This window comes from Panthera pardus, unplaced genomic scaffold, assembly GCF_024362965.1.
Source record: "Panthera pardus isolate Hobbes unplaced genomic scaffold, ASM2436296v1 HiC_scaffold_4, whole genome shotgun sequence".
Lineage (NCBI taxonomy): Eukaryota > Metazoa > Chordata > Mammalia > Carnivora > Felidae > Panthera > Panthera pardus.
In genome coordinates, this window is record NW_026526969.1 from 1,975,059 (window position 1) to 1,991,927 (window position 16,869).

Consider the following 16,869-nt stretch of genomic DNA (forward strand, 5'->3'; position numbering starts at 1 on the left):
TTGGGTCATCTTCCCCCCTACGCGCTCCCCCATCCCCAAAGCTACAAGTCTTCCCATTCCCCTCTCCTGTGTTTCCTCCTGATCTCCCACCTCCAGGCCCTGCCAGTTTCTACTTGTCCTTCCTACCCCTGCAGGTTCAAATCCTATCAGTCTCTGCTGCAACCTTCTGTTGCTCTAGTACCCTCTGATTTAAGAATAAACTTTTTTTTTTTAACCATGATCTTCTATTGTAAGTCCCCAGCTTAGCTTTTCAGCTGTAACTCTTGGTTTCTTGGCTCGGTCCAACAGGTGACTTGAGGTCTCTCAAAAACAGCCGGAAGTCTTCCCTGTGTGGACTATACCCCCACCCTACCCCTATCGGATCTCCCCTGGTTCCACAAAGCCCCCGCCCAGATGCGATCTCGTTCAGCTTACCTACTTGTGTGTTCTGTGACATTCCTTGCTATAGCTTTTCGCTGTTGTTGTTGCTGCTATTGTTTTAGGACGGCAGCATCCTACTCGTTTTTATATTGCACAAGGAGTGGGAAAGTATCTTGCAGAAAGCAAACGCTCTATAAATGCCTTTTCAATTGAATGGGATTATTCTAGGTTTGGCTGCTGGGCCCAAGAGGAGAAACGAATGCCATTATCCACAACCCTAGTGCATTAGGAAAAAAAAAAAAACAACCCTCTGAGCTCAAATACAATTAATTCTCATTTAGCAGAGAAAAAGAATTTTCTATCTGAGATGATCTAAGAGGCACACACAACTATTAACCCACATTGAACAGCCTTGAGGGAAAACTGAAATATGCAGGTTATAGCCAAATAAACAAAAACCAGCCAAATGATTGTGGAATGACTCTGGAGCACAGCACAATCCATCGAATTGTCCATAAAAACATGGCTTGCAATTGCTTTCACATTAAGGGTCTTTCTCGTCATTTTAAAACCAGGCCTAGTCAGTGCAGAAACACACTGTTAAATGAAAAAAATGCATTTTCCCCAGCTTCTACTCCGGACACAGGGAGACGGGTTCCATCGATTTGAACCTGCTGTAGGCTGAATGCATTTGTTTGCTGCTTGGCCGAAGGAGTGGTTTCTGGCGATTACGCGTGCATATGTACATTCTTAAAAACAAACAGACTTTCTCTGTCACTGTCCAGAGTGTGCCTGATCCCAAACTGAATAGGGAAGAAAAATGTCTCCAACTGTATCTCAAGCAGACACATGGTGTTTGGCAGCTGGGGGTGGAGAACGGGGACAGGGGGGATCTTTGGGGGAAATGGAAATGTCGCGTAGCTTGATTGGGAAGGGAGATCTGCAGGCACGTACCCTGTCAAAACTCATCCAAGTGTACACTTTACATAGATGACGTGTATTGTGCTGATCTTCTACTTCAATAAAGTTGACTTAAAAATCTACCTGGGAGCTTAGAAGGTAGGCGATAGAACCAGATATGTTTTGTGTCGGGGGAGCTAGTTCCTAGGGGACTGGATGGTTCCAAAGGCCTCCCTCTTCAGTCTTCTTCCACCATTAGGACTCATCATGCTTGAAGAAAGCGTTAGATTTCCAGAAAATGCACCGCTACCAAGAACGAACGGAGAAACACATTCATGCCACAAAACCTTGGGGGTGGTTTTCCTGCAGAGACAGGTTGAGGAGTGGAAAGACGAAAGGCATCGCCAGTGGAGGCGGGGAATGGCAGGGTCTGGCCGCCATAACTTTGTGGAGAGAGCTGGGAGCCTTCTGGAATGAGGGCAGCACCAGGATGAGGGTTAGAGGAGCCGAGTGGGAGAGGGGCTGGCAAGCAGGATAGTTCACTCCAATCCCCAGAGATCTGGAGACAACTCCTAAGCATGCCTCCAAAGCTCACCCTGAGTTACAGGAAGCAAAGACTCTATTTTGCAATGAACAGATACATTTCTTTCTTGCCTCTGTGGTGTGACATAGGAAGGTAGGATTGTTATCTGGGTGTAGTGTGGAAATGCCGGCAAACACTTGGCTCCCCTTTTAGCAAGATCTTAATCAAATCTGTCTCACCTTCTCATTTTTGCCAATTGAAACAGGGTTCCTGGCTTTGTGCTGTGTCATCAACGAGGCAGTCTATTATATGGCTAAAGACTTGGACCGTGGAGCCTGCTCTAGAAATCTAAGCTCTGCCACGTAATGGTTTTATGACCTTAGGCCTTAAGCCCTATGAGACTCTATTTCCTCATTTTCAAAATGGGGATAATTTTACAATTTAAGTCATAGGGTAGTTGTGGAATTAAGTAACTTAGTGAGAAGAAGGCATGGGGCATAGGAAGCCCTGTATGTTTTGTTGTTCTTATTCCCCCCTGACCTCATGTGCCAGTTGAGAACTGGGCCTTGTTTCTAATTCACCAGACTTCTTTTCTTTCCGATGGGCTCCCACGTGGCCTCATGGGGCCAGCATTTCCTGGCCCCGCTCCTTCCCAGCACTCAGCCACTCCCAGCTTCCTTCCCGTTCTCTGCCTGTTCTCAGAGAAGTCCAAGGGTTGCTGGCCCAAGAGCCCCGACAATACTTCCGGGAAGCCGAGTACCCCCAGGTGGCTACCTGGACCATTGGGTTCTCTCTGGCTAGGTCTGTGGGTAACTTCTAGTTGGACCCCTGATCCGGAGAAGGCTGGATCCCACAGCAGGGTCTCCTGCTACACTCCTACCCTTCTCTTCCCCACCCCCCACTTCATTCCCCCAGTTTGATCCAGATCTCACATGCCCTTGCCTGGAGTGGACTTGGAGGGGACTCTCAGAACTCAGCTTTACATCTGTAAAGCCCCCCCCTTTAGAGGGGCAGCAGCATTAAACGTGGAGCCACGCTAGGGTCTGTCCTAGGATCGGTGCTCTGCTCTCTCTTGGTGCACCCTCCCAAAGCCCCATCTGCCTCTCCCACTCTGTCCTCAGCATCTGGTTGGAATGTCCAGCTGCCTGGAGGACATCACTGTGGGGGTTTCCAAGACCCACCCCCCCCCCCAAACTCACACCGCCCCAAACAGAACTCACATCATCCTCCAAAACCCATGTCTCCAATCTCAACAATGGCACCACTATCTACCTCCTGGTGAAGCCAGGGGAGTATCACCTCCAACCTCCCTCACCCCTTCCCTTGACCTCTCCGCCAATAATTCCAGTCAACTAGACCTCTCAAAAGATGTTTTTTTTAAAAACTTTTTAGGTCAAAGTCGTTTTAGACTTACAAAAAATTTGCAAATATAGCACGGGGAGTTCCCAGTGTACCTGGCATCCAGCTTACCCGAAAGTTAGTATCTTACATAATCATGGCATGATCACCCAAGCCAGGGAATTCACACTGGTACAATCCTATTGACTAATCCGGAGACCTCCCAGAAACTTCAGCAGTTTCCATCTATGTTTTCTCTTCCAGGATCCCCCGCTGCATTCTGTTCTCACGTCTCCTTAATTTCCTCCTATCTGGGATAGCTCCTCAGTCTTCCCTTGTTTTTAATGACCTTGACACTTTTGAAGAGTACCGGGCAATTATTTTGTAGAATGTCCCTCAGTTTGGGTTTGTCCGATGTTTTCTCATGATTAAAGTCATAGTTGTGCATTTTTAACAAGACAAACCACAGAGGTGAGGCTGTGCCCTTCTCGGGGCATCAGATCAGAGGTCTGTGAGGTCTCATTACTAGTGACGTTAACCTTGATCACTTGGTTAAGGCGGTGTCTTTTGGGCTTCTCGACTGTGAAGTTACTATTTTCCCTTTAAAAAGGGAGATACTCAGAAACTGGAAATATCTCCGTTTTCATCATATTTTCACCCACCAATTTTAGCATCCATTGTTACTTCTGGACTTCAACACATATTACTGGTATGACTGCCTCGGGGTGATTTGCACTTCCCACATTCCTTCTGCATTTGCTAAGCAGACTTCTACTGAAGGAAGAGCTATCCTTTCTCTCCATGAGTTTATGTCACTGTGGACTCATGTATTTTTAAAAAGTCATATGATGGAACCACAAAAGGCCCCGAATAGCCAAAGTTATTTTGAAGAAGAAGACCAAAGCAGGAGGCATCACAATCCCAGACTTTAGCCTCTACTACACAGCTGTAATCATCAAGACAGCATGGTATTGGCACAAAAAACAGACACATAGACCAATGGAACAGAATAGAAATCCCAGAACTAGACCCACAAACGTATGGCCAACTAATCTTTGACAAAGCAGGAAAGACTATCCAATGGAAAAAAGATAGTCTCTTTAACAAATGGTGCTGGGAGAACTGGACAGCAACATGCAGAAGGTTGAAACTAGATCACTTTCTCACACCATTCACAAAAATAAACTCAAAATGGATAAAGGACCTGAATGTGACACAGGAAACCATCAAAACCCTAGAGGAGAAAGCAGGAAAAGACCTCTCTGACCTCAGCCGTAGCAATCTCTTACTCGACACATCCCCAAAGGCAAGGGAATTAAAAGCAAAAATGAACTACTGGGACCTTATGAAGATAAAAAGCTTCTGCACAGCAAAGGAAACAACCAACAAAACTAAAAGGCAACCAACGGAATGGGAAAGATATTTGCAAATGACATATCGGACAAAGGGCTAGTATCCAAAATCTATAAAGAGCTCACCAAACTCCACACCCGAAAAACAAATAACCCAGTGAAGAAATGGGCAGAAAACATGAATAGACACTTCTCTAAAGAAGACATCCGGATGGCCAACAGGCACATGAAAAGATGCTCAACGTCGCTCCTCACCAGGGAAATACAAATCAAAACCACACTCAGATACCACCTCACGCCAGTCAGAGTGGCCAAAATGAACAAATCAGGAGACTATAGATGCTGGAGAGGATGTGGAGAAACGGGAACCCTCTTGCACTGTTGGTGGGAATGCAAACTGGTACAGGCACTCTGGAAAACAGTGTGGAGGTTCCTCAGAAAATTAAAAATAGACCTACCCTATGACCCAGCAATAGCACTGCTAGGAATTTACCCAAGGGATACAGGAGTGCTGATGCAGAGGGGCACTTGTACCCCAATGTTTATAGCCGCACTCTCAACAATAGCCAAATGATAGAAAGAGCCTAAATGTCCATCAACTGATGAATGGATAAAGAAATTGTGGTTTATATACACAATGGAGTACTACGTGGCAATGAGAAAGAATGAAATATGGCCCTTTGTAGCAACGTGGATGGAACTGGAGAGTGTGATGCTAAGTGAAATAAGCCATACAGAGAAAGACAGATACCATATGTTTTCACTCTTATGTGGATCCTGAGAAACTTAACAGAAACCCATGGGAGAGGGGAAGAAAAAAAAAAAAAGAGGTTAGAGTGGGAGAGAGCCAAAGCATAAGACACTCTTAAAAACTGAGAACAAACTGAGGGTTGATGGGGGGTGGGAGGGCAGGGTGGGTGATGGGTATTGAGGAGGGCACCTTTTGGGATGAGCACTGGGTGTTGTATGGAAACCAATTTGACAATAAATTTCATATATTGAAAAAAATAAATTTATGTGCATTCTTAAAAAAAATTAAAAAAATAAAAAGTCATATGAGTGACAATCCAATATTTTATTATTCCAGCTATATAGTTCCAGCTTTGGACATAAGGAACTCCTTTCGGGGTGGCTCCTACGTTCTATTGAGAAGACAACACCTTTTGAAGAGCACTTCCTTTTATTCTGACACCGCCCACAAGGTTTTCCAGGCTTACCCTGTATTTTCCACTCCATCCCTGGGGTCATCCAAAATCTGGGTGCTAGATGTGTTCACACAACTGGATTGTATTGCTTCTAGACGCTCTCAGAGCTAGGAAATATACGTATGTACACCAACCCATAGGCACATTTGTTTTTATGCCTACATTTTCTACAAATTTATTTCTACACCTCGCTCTATGTTTTATACATGTATATTTATATATTTTTACATGCACCTATAAAATAACTTCATCCTGATCCCTCACATTGCAACTCAACATTCATTCTAGCCATACCCTCTCCTTATTTATAACCTCTTTCTCTGACAGCAAGAGACCAGGTTCCCAGTATCCATACTTTCTTTTTCCTTTTTTCTTTTTATCCTCAAGTTAGTTAACACACCGTGTAGTCTTGGCTTCAGGAATAGACTCATCAGTTACATATAACACCCAGGGCTCATCCCAACAAGTGCCCTCCTTAATGTCCATTACCCATTTTCCCCACCCCCAACCGCCATCAACCCACATTTTGTTCTCCGTATTTAAGAGTTCTCCGTATTTATGGTTTGCCTCCCTCTCTGTTTTTGTCTTATTTTTCCTGCCCTTCCCGTATGAACATCTGTTACGTTTCTCAAATTCCACCTATGAGTGAAATCATGTCCGTTATCCATACTTTATATACTTACTTGTTCACATACAGTAGTTTCAGAATTGTGAACCCAGACTCCTGTGGAAAACAAGCTTACTGGGGCGCCTGGGTGGCGCAGTCGGTTAAGCGTCCGACTTCAGCCAGGTCACGATCTCGCGGTCCGTGAGTTCGAGCCCCGCGTCAGGCTCCGGGCTGATGGCTCGGAGCCTGGAGCCTGTTTCCGATTCTGTGTCTCCCTCTCTCTCTGCCCCTCCCCCGTTCATGCTCTGTCTCTCTCTGTCCCAAAAATAAATAAAAAACGTTGAAAAAAAAAAATTAAAAAAAAAAAAAAAAGAAAACAAGCTTACTGACTAGAATGCGTTATTGGCAACGGTTCTTTTTTCCTTTAAGTTTCTAGAATCCAGTCAAAACTGTCCAAACTGGTTCCAAGCCATTGAGATTGGCGTTATTCTTCCCCATCCAACAGTGCAGTTCATTTAGTTGGGTGAATTTTTTTTTTTCATTTACTGTTTGCATCCTATTGTGGGTCTTCTTCCTTACATCTTTGAATGTTGAAATTATTATTATTTCTCAGAGATTCTCAATATTACGGTGGTTCTACGAGTCAGGACTTGACAGCAAACTGCGCTCAGAGGTGTCACTCCCCTTTGATTCCTTATTCTGCTCCCACGTTCTGTCCACCCTGTTCTCACCCACCTCCAGCAGGTAACCAATCTCATCAGTTTCTGGTTTATCCTTCCTGAATCTCTTGCACAGATGAGCAGATAAAGGTATTTACTTTTCAGAGGCCATTTGTCTTAAATAACGGTTAGCATAGTAAGCATCTTCCTTTGTACTTTGCCTTTTGCATCTAACCGTATGGGGAAATCACTCAGTATCAGTTCACAGGGATGGCCCATGTTATGCCTACGAATAGGCATTAAAGTGGTTTCCAATATTTTGCAACTGCAAATAATACAGGAGTGCACATGTGTGTTTTCACATTGTTGGAAATGTATCTTCAGTGTAGATTTTTGCAAGTGGATTGCTAGGTCAAAAAGTAAGCATACTGTAGCTTTGGTAAGGATTGCCAAACTCCCTTCAAAAAAAAAAAGGCACCAATTTGTATTTCTATAGGCAACCTATGAGGCTGGAGTTTTCTCCAGAACCTGGAACATGTTCTCAAATTTTTTAATTTTTGCAAATCTGCAAAATGTGCAAAAAAAAAAAGGTGAGGAATGGTTTCTTGGTGTTATTTTGCTTTGCACTTCCCCAATTATGAATGAGTTTGAACATTTTTTTTTGTACATTTAGGAGTCATTTACGTATCTTTTTTGGCAACTTGTTTGCTTGTGTCTTTTTCTTATTTGTCTACCAGATTTTTAGTCCTTTGTTCCTCAATTTTTAAGAAACCTTTACTACAAGAAAATTACTCTTTGTGGTACGTGTTACAAATATTTTCTCCTCATTTGTCGGGTATTTTTTACTGTGTTTGTGGTACTATGTTGCCATGCAAGTTAAAAAAATTTTTTTAATGTAGTCAAATATATCCATCTATTATTGTCTCTGGGTTTTGAGTTTTACTTTTCTAGTATTTATATAGTTTCATATTTTACATTTAGATTCTTAATCCATTTGCAATTTAAGCTTGTGTAGAGTGTCAAGGGTGGGTCTGATTTTGTCCCTAATCAGATTTTAAATATGGCTACTTCTTACTATCCCCATTGTCATTACTCAGGTTTAGGTGACTGACTTTTGTCAAGCTCATCATAACAGTCTCATAACTGAAGTTCTTGCCTCTAATTTAAGAGCCTCTAATCTGCAACTCAAACTGCAGTCCCAGGTGATTCCTTCCTAAAAACGAATTAGATCAAACCCCAAACTTCTGCTTAAAAGGCTTTCAATATTTCAATGGCTTCTGGTGGGGGCTGGCATAAAGCCTAAGCTCCTTAAAGTTCATATAAGATTGTACACTACCTGCCTCCTGCCTATTGACCCGGCCTCACGTTTGGTCACTCCCCACCTCATGCTCTGCATTCCAACCTCTTTAGTCTTGGAGACTCAGTTTCCCCATCTTTAAAATGGGAACAATGGAAGATTTATCAGAAACAATGCAAGAAACAATGAAATTCTGTCAACAAGGTATTGTGAAATTCCAGGGAGAAGATTCCGAGATTTGGATATTTTGCTGTCTTATAAAGGAGGCAATTAATAAAGAAATACAAGAATAAAAAAATAGCATGAGACTTTGGTAGATTATATATTCTGAAATATAGTGATTTGCCTATCAGGAAAATTATATCTGTATTTATGTTGTTGAGTTGGTCTGAAGATAAAATAAATTAGGAAAAAAATGTCACAAATTGCATAATATTGACCATTAAGGTGAAGTCTATAGAAATTTATTTGATAAGTAAAAAAAAAAAAATACTGGTGGTTGGACTTAGCCAATCACTGAGCTCTTTTATACAATAACACCTTAATTAACTATGAATTCCTAGACAGTAGGAGTCTCCATGTCTCATCCATCTTTCCAAATTACCCGCTTTCCAGGTAACATTGCCTTGAAGAACTGAACCAAGCTAGAATTCTAGCTGAATGATGGAAGGCTCATGTATCCCAAAACCTGAGAACTGGAAGGAACCTTGGATATCACTGATCCAATCTACTGCTTGCAAGGTATACGAGGATTTGAGGTGCTCAAAGTGCCTGGGGATGTTCAAGTTTTCACTGCTATTTGTTACTGGTTTTTATAGCCTCAAAAAGTAGAATACTGTGTACCTAACTGACTCTTGGAAAACTGAAGCTTTCCCAAGGTCTCACGTTCAGCACCATGGACATCATCTTTATAGGACATGTGCCGTGGACCTCGTCTAAGAACTTTTCATCGATTAGCTTGTTTAACTGACATAGCATCTCTATGAGGTGGATACTATTATGATATTTACATTACAGAGGAGGAAACTGAAGTACGAGGAGCTTCAGTGTCTTGCCCAAGATCACAGCTTAGAAGCCAACCACACACAGAAAGGTACCTCTCAGCATCACCATGGAAAAATTAACTTTGATGTGAGATGTGGGTGAAGTATCATTTCCTGATTTCCAGTCTCGCTAAGGTGCAGAGATCAGAGATCTCCACTTAGCCATGCATGGCTCTCGTTAGCTCCTACCCACCTTGGCACTGGAATTAGGAGCCTCATTCCCAACAGAGAATGCCATGACAAAAAGTATCTGGAGTGCGAGCGTGGGCCTTTGGATGACCATACGTCCCCCAGGTTGAAATCTCCTATCCTGTGCATGGCCAAACCAACCATTTAAGTAGGGGATAGTGAGCCCGAGCTGACGAGAACCCACATCCTCGTGCACGAAGCCTTCCTGCAAGGCTTCTTGGGAAGGTGTTCAGTTCTTGGCTGGTTGACATTTCCATTTCCATGGAGGGCCACAGATTCAAGCCCTGCAGACATTTAATTGTGGGAGCAGTATCAGGAAGGCAAGATAGGGATCTCTTGAAAAGTAGGCTCCGTCACCTGGCACTTGGCCCCTGTAGCTGCAGGAGGAAGCCAGGAGGCCATGCAGGGCAGCACTCTCAAGAAGGGGGTTGGTGATGACACCACCACGGCACAGAGAAATCTGCCAAAGGCACCCTTGGTGGTCCCCATATGGATGGGATTCCAGAAAGTTGTCCCAAACCTGGCACTTTGCACAACCCCTACCTTCTAACCCAGGCAGGTGGTAGGACGGTAGATAAGAACAGTCTAGAACATTGTGCTACTGACATTTGGTCTTCCTCTGGCCTTCTCTGATGGGAACTCAGACTTCGGAGGCCCTGACATCTTAGACCAATGGCCTGAGCTGCACTAGCAATAAACTCTTCAGGATCTGCCCTTAACTCTGACTGGCCAGGTTCTCAGACCCTCTCCATTCTGAACAAGCAACGTCTTTGAAAATAACCATTCGACAGACATTGCTGTTCCAAAGAAGCGCTGAAACTCTCAGCACTAAATGGCCAGGGGGTGAGGCTACTGTAATGTTTTCCTCTTTCGCCGCTGCACCTGGTAGTGCTAAGGCACTGAAGACCTTCTTCACCAGTAGGTTCCACCTCCCTCTTCTTGTCCTTCAGAAGAAGGGATGTTATTAATTCAACGATTTGTGAACAGCCTAGGAAGGCAACATACTTCTTTGAAAACGCAAGGGCTGGAAGCCCACCTCGGAAATGATCATAGTTGTTTTAGGATGGCGAGATTACGGATGATTTAAAAATTTTTTTTCCAAACTCATTGCAATGCTGTTGCGTCTTTAGTAGAAAAGGAAAAGATTAGCAGTGACTTTCTTTGAATTTAACAGCTCTGGGCAAGGAAGGGAGAAAGGTTCAGTTGAAAATGTGGTCACCATCTGACTATTCAGTGTGAGTTTTCCTTATTCCATCCCTAACATTAACACAAAATCTACCTGGATCACTTTTTGTGGCTGGAGAAAAAAACCCACTAAACTTCTAAGCAGACATAGAAGTTTTAACTAAGAATCTCTCCTGGAGGGGCACCTGGGTGACTCAGCCGTCTTGAGCGTCCGACTCTTGATTTCAGCTCAGGTCATGATCCCAGGGTCGTGGGATCAAGTCCTGGGTCAAGCTCCATGTTGAGCATGGGGCCTCCTTGAGATTTTCTATCTGTCTCACCCTTTGCCCCTCTCCCTCCCTCAGTCTCTCTCTCTCTCTCTGAAATTGAGAAAGAAAGGAAAAAAGAAAAAAAAAGGATCTCTACTGGAAAAGAATTCTGATTTTCTGGAAAGAATAGTTCATCAACCCATTCTGGCAAGAAAGCAGTAATACAGTAATTCCTCCTTAACCCTGGAGTCCTCCTTAAGCAAGATAAAATTCACGTGCATTTACTTCCGAATGCCATTTAGGAAATCGGGCATTCCTGCTTCCTGTACGTGGACCTCAAGACCCACTTGTCAGGGGTAATTTAAAAAAGTGAACTGGGGATTGGAAATCAAACAGGGGAGCAAAGCTGAAGCCTCGGGAAAGTCTCAGAAGTGCAAAGTGCATGGAGGTCTACAGAGAAGGTGGGCACCAGGGACGCTCACAAAGGCTGGATGGAGGCAAGGCCTGGAAGGCAGGAGCTAACAACCTGGATATAATAAAATCAGAAGCAGTTTGAATATTTCGAGAGAAGACGAGTCAGAAGAACAACAACAACAACAAAAAAGCGCTTAATATTCCTGCTATCTGCAACGAGGCAAAATGAATTTATAAAGTGTTGCACTGGGACGCAAGGAGAGGGTTTTTAAAAATACCGCACAGGAGATGAGAGATGGAAATGAATGGTACAGAGACTTGGTGGTGTCACATTTCGGATGTGTCAAAGAGCGCTGGCGTTTTCTCTCCCCTCTCCTCTCTTTTTTGTCTCTGCAGGTTTCCTTAACATGGGTAGCTGCCCTCCCTCCTCCAACCCGATTTTCCCACAAGGTCTAAAGCTCCCCAGCTCTGGCCTCATGATGCTCTCCAGGAACTGAAAGGGATTCCCAGGCCTGCTTCTTACCAAATGCGAGCGGCCCGTCCCCCAAGTCACAGGTCTGTTTTCTGGGGCAAAGCCATCCTTCCGGGGGTGGTACCCTCAGTGCGCTCTCGACGGTTCCAGCCCCTGAGCCCCAACGCTTATATGACTTTGCCTGGAAGCCAAGAGGCTGCTTGGATGTCATTAACTTCCGCGTTTTCCGAGTGCCTTCCGCGTGCTAATAGCTGTGGGAGCCCCGTCACTCCAGGGGGCACCGGCACCTTCCTGGCACAATGCATCATCGTGACAAGGTGTTTGGATGATGGATCACTTAAAAGATGAAGCCATCAAAGAATAAGTCGAAGATCAGATTAAATTTAATTACAGGATAAAAGAATTCTCATCTGTCGTTCTGGTGATGAATTCACCGAGGGCAAGGAATGGGAGCTTCTCTGAAAAGGAGGGGGAGGAAGAATAAAATGTATTGACGGGGGTGGGGGGCAAGCAGAAGAGAGACCTCCGATACCTCCCTGGAGTGCAGGGAGTCACAGGGGCCCTTGGGACAGAGCCTGACACCCCCCTCTGTGATACACACCTCCAAGAATGTTCCGGCACAGCTAGGGGCTGTTTCACGGGGAGCGCCTTGAACGCCCAGGGGACCACCGACTCCAACCTTGTGCTGGCGTGCCGGCTGTGGGCCTCGGCTCAGGGAGGAAACTGTATCAGAACTGTTGCCAGGTGGGCCGTCCCAGGAGGTGAAATTGGGCCTCAAATTTGGGGACAGAGGGAGGGATTAATCATGAAGGGGCTCAAGGGACTTTTGGAGGTGGCAGGCCTCGATTGAGGTGGGGTGACCTGACGGCATGTGTCAGGGAAACCTTGCAGTTACGCTAACAAGAATGAATTTACCGCAAAAATGAAAAAAAAAAAAAAAACCAACCCCGATTATATAGAAGTAGGAGTAGTATTATAAACCGGAAAGAAGAATTCGGTTGGGACACTGGGCCTCACGTCGGGCAAATACAGATGTATCTGACCTGTAAGTCACACAGCCTGGCCCGTAACGGACGCCCAACAGACGGTGTTGACTGAGACAGGAAAACACTTGGAGATGACAGCATGCAGATTCTCAGGCCGTAGCTTCAGGAGGTCTGGGGTTGGACTCACAGGCCAGTCGGCTTTTGTGACACGCTCTCTGGACCACACCCGAGATGCTCAGGGGGGAGCCCCGGCCCCTCATCCTGGCACCCAGGGCTCTCAATACCCTGTCCCTATTGGTTGCCCTACAACAACCATATCACTGTCCCCCGAACATGCCATATGCACGTTCCCACCACCAACCTCCATGCCTCTGCCCTTACCTCTTGCCTAGCATTGTGTCCGTGCTCAACACAAGTCCTTCCACCACGCCTTCCCGTGGGCTAGCGAACCATGGGGGTTCACTCGAGGGAATGAGACGGGCTCCCCAGAATGCGCCAGATGCCACAGCCCAGGGTTCACGACCAGGAGTCACAGGACTTGAGTTTGAAAAATGTCATGGCACTACCTGAACCTCAACGTTCTCATTTTGTAAAATCGGGGGTGGAGGGGGGGGTGGGGGGACACCTACCCACCCGGTAGGATTAAACATCACTAAAAACAGAAATGGGTTTACGGCCAGCATGAACAATTTTTTAATGTTTATTTATTTATTTATTTTGAGAGAGAGAGAGAGAGAGAGACAGCACGAGGAGTGGAGGGGCAGAGAGAGAGAGAGGGGGCGAGAGAGAATCCCAAGCAGGCTCCACGCTGCCAGCGCAGGGCCTGACGCAGGGCTCAAACCCACAGACCGTGAGATCATGACCTGAGCTGAACTCAAGAGTCAGACGCCTAACTGACCGAGCCACCCCGGTGCCCCTATCGCCAGCATTTCTATTCCCTGTCTCCGCCCAGCCATGGCTCCGGCCCAGTGCTCAGGGCTGTGCCGTGAAGCTCTGGGCCACAGTCCGTTGGGACCTCAGCAACAGCTCAGCGGCAGGGGCTCAAGAGAGCAGCCCAGAGCCATTGGGGCTGTTAAAGGGTAAGAAGGATGATGCGCATGTGCCTGGGGGCCCCTGGGGGCAGCACTGCCCACCCTTCTCTCTCCTTGCCCTTGGTCCTCAAGGGAAATCAGAAGGAGTGGCCGGGGGTGGCTGACAGGTTGACCAGGTGGATGGGGAGGGAGCAGGAAGGGGCTGACAGAAGAGGCCAATCTCATGGCTGATAGGCCTGCAGGGCAACCCCCTGACCTGGGCCCAGATCGGCAGCCTGGAGCCGGGTGGGGGAGCCGAGGGCCTCCTTAGACAAGAACCCCGGCTCTCAAGGAGGTCTAGCTGACACCAGAGGCTATTGCTGCATCGTTGACACCCCATTTTTAGGTAAAACTTGAGCTCGAAAAGAAACGGGCACGTGTCCAATCCAAATTAGTGAGCGGACAAGAGCGAGGCTGGCCAGCAGCTCGCTGACAGACACTTGTGAGAGAGCAGGCTCTCCGAGTGGCAGGGAACCTTTTCCATTTTGTTGGCAAACACATGTTGGAAGACAGGAGATCACCCTCCTCGGTGCTTATTTTCTCTCCGTTTAATTGCTGTCGGATAATAAATTACGACCGAGAGTCCATTGATTAAGCTCACGATGTCCGTGGAACGCCACTTTCTTCTTCTGGGAGTTGCCTCGTTCCAGGAGCTTTGACTCAGTCTCTCTTTGCCCAAAGCACTTCACGGAGCGGTTTTAAAAGATGCCAAGGCGCGTGACGGGTGGGGAACTCGCTCCCAGCGCAGAGGGAGTGGTTTTGCAAGGAGGGGGAGGAAACCTTGATGAGCGACGGGGGGGGGGGGGGGGGGGGGGGGCCAGCCTGGCAGCTGGAGAGAAGTACCCAGGGTGCCTTCTCAATTCAGAACATGTGGTACAACAGAAAACAACATTAGACTTAAAAAAATTAGACTTAAAAAAATCAGCTGATGGGAAACAACCATGGTCCCCTCCTAGGTGTTCATCCCAGCGCTGGGGCGCGGGGGGGGTGGGCGGTCAATGGACAGCCTCCCTTGCTTTTTCATTCTATAATCCGCTAAATGGGAGGAGAATTCATTGGGAAAAGCCCTGTGTGCAGGTGGAACCCAGGAAAGATGAATTCTGGAGCCGCACCGGGAAGCCCTCAGATCTCTGGGAGACATTTATTAGACCACCTTGATTCCTTTTCTCGTGCCCAGAGGTTGGCTTCATAGGCCAGTTTTTGATTATGCAGGTATCTAAACATGACAGGGTCTGTTATGCCACAGTTAGCAAGTACTTAGCTCAAATGTGACCTGTTCGGAACACTGGGTGGAGAAACCTGGGAGTTAAGTATTTTTCCAAACGCTACTCCCGGCATCTCCCGAATGACAGTCACATACAGCAGTGTGGCTCAGAAGCCGACATCCCCAGGGCTTAGCGTCCAGGCTCCCGCTGCCCTCCCGGCGCGATACCACCATGTCCCGATGTCCCCCTCCCCGCCAGCTCACCCAGCACCAGTTGGGCTCGATTGCCAGCTTGTCATATGGCCTGTCCCAAGATGCGGCCTCTTAAATGTCTGACTTGACCATCCCTTGCAGGCCACGGCTCCCCACCTCCACTGCCCGGGTCGCCAAGGCTTCCAGGGTCCTTGTCACCTCCAGACCCTGCGAGGGAAGAGCTGGAGAGTCAGCGGGGGCCGATGGCCAGGATGCTTCCGTAGCATCCACCCCTCTCTGAACTCCTCTGAGAGTTCAATGTAAGCCCGATCTAAGCCGTCACCACCACCCGCCTGGCGCCCCTGAGTCGAGTCCCACACTGGTCAGGCCAGCATCGTGGCATCATCTGGGAACTTGTTAGAAATGCAAAATCTCCCCTCCCACCCCAGGCCCCCTGACTCAGAAGCTCTGGGGGGTGGGGGGCAGAAGTTCAGAAGCCAGAAGGCTTTCACAGGCCTTCCAGGTGATTCTGCTGCACCATGAAGGCAAGGACCTGTGTCTCGGAGCATGCCTTCTCTGGCCTTGGGAGACCCACCTCTCCATCCCCTTCTGCATGATCTCCCAGCCAGCCCTCCCCTCTCGCAACTCTGAGCGCCAGCCATGCTGGGCCGCCTTCTGTGTTCCAGCCCCCGGGCTATCTTGTTCTTTCCACACTTCCTATGCTATAGAGTCTCCTGTCTCTTTGTCTCTTCCCTCAAGTGGAACCCATCTGAGAGCAGGGACCAAAGCCTACCCACCGCCATATATACTCGTGACCAGCACCTGCGGTCAGTGAGAAAGATACACTCGTTGAGCGAACGGATAAATGAACGGAGACACTCCCTGGATTCGTTAGTCCCTAATGCCTTTGCTCGGAGTGCCTCCCTGTGGAGAGCCTGGTCGCTCTCCTGCTCCCCACGCGTGCTTTTAGCCAAGTAAATCATCTTGACGTTCATGCGTTGGGTTTGAACGTAGAGCACTTTAGTCAGGCTGGAGGGCGTGGGTTCTCGTCTGCTTTGCTCACAGGCACTCGCTCCTCTGTGCCTCAGTTTCCCCATGCTGCCTGTCTACCCCCCAGAAGCAAAGGGCTCAGGATTCGATCTGGCTCGCAGTACCCATTATCTACCTTCAGAGGACCTGTCACACACTGAAGGGATGCTGAGGGTCTGGACTATCAGAACTCCCTGCCATGGGGCAGCCCGCGTGGTTCAGTCGGGTAAATGTCTGGCTCTCAATTTCAGCTCAGGTTCTGATCTCACGGTTCATGGGATTGAGCTCCACGTTGGGCAGCTCAGAGCCTGCTTGGGATTCTCTCTCTCCCTCTCCCCTGCTCGCGCTTGCTCCCTCTCCCTCAAAATAAGTAAGTACACTTAAAAAAAGGGAAAGAACTACCTGTCATGATGGTAGAGAGAACACAATTCCTCTCCTTCCAGGTATTGGCTTAACGGGAAGCAAAAGTGCCAGGAATAGAGGAAACCCATGAGCCGTAACGAATGCCTGCCTGAACGTGCGCGCGCGACTCCTGAATGTGAATTGGCAACTGAATGTCTTTGGGTTCACGGAACAAGAGACGGACCAAGGGAGCT

The 16,869-nt window shown here is 47.1% G+C and overlaps 1 protein-coding gene across 1 annotated transcript in view; it reads right to left on the reverse strand.

Moving 5' to 3' along the window:
* GALNT17 (polypeptide N-acetylgalactosaminyltransferase 17) overlaps window positions 1-16,869 on the reverse strand; it is a 446,372-nt gene that overhangs the window by 11,489 nt on the left and 418,014 nt on the right. The window lies entirely within an intron of this gene.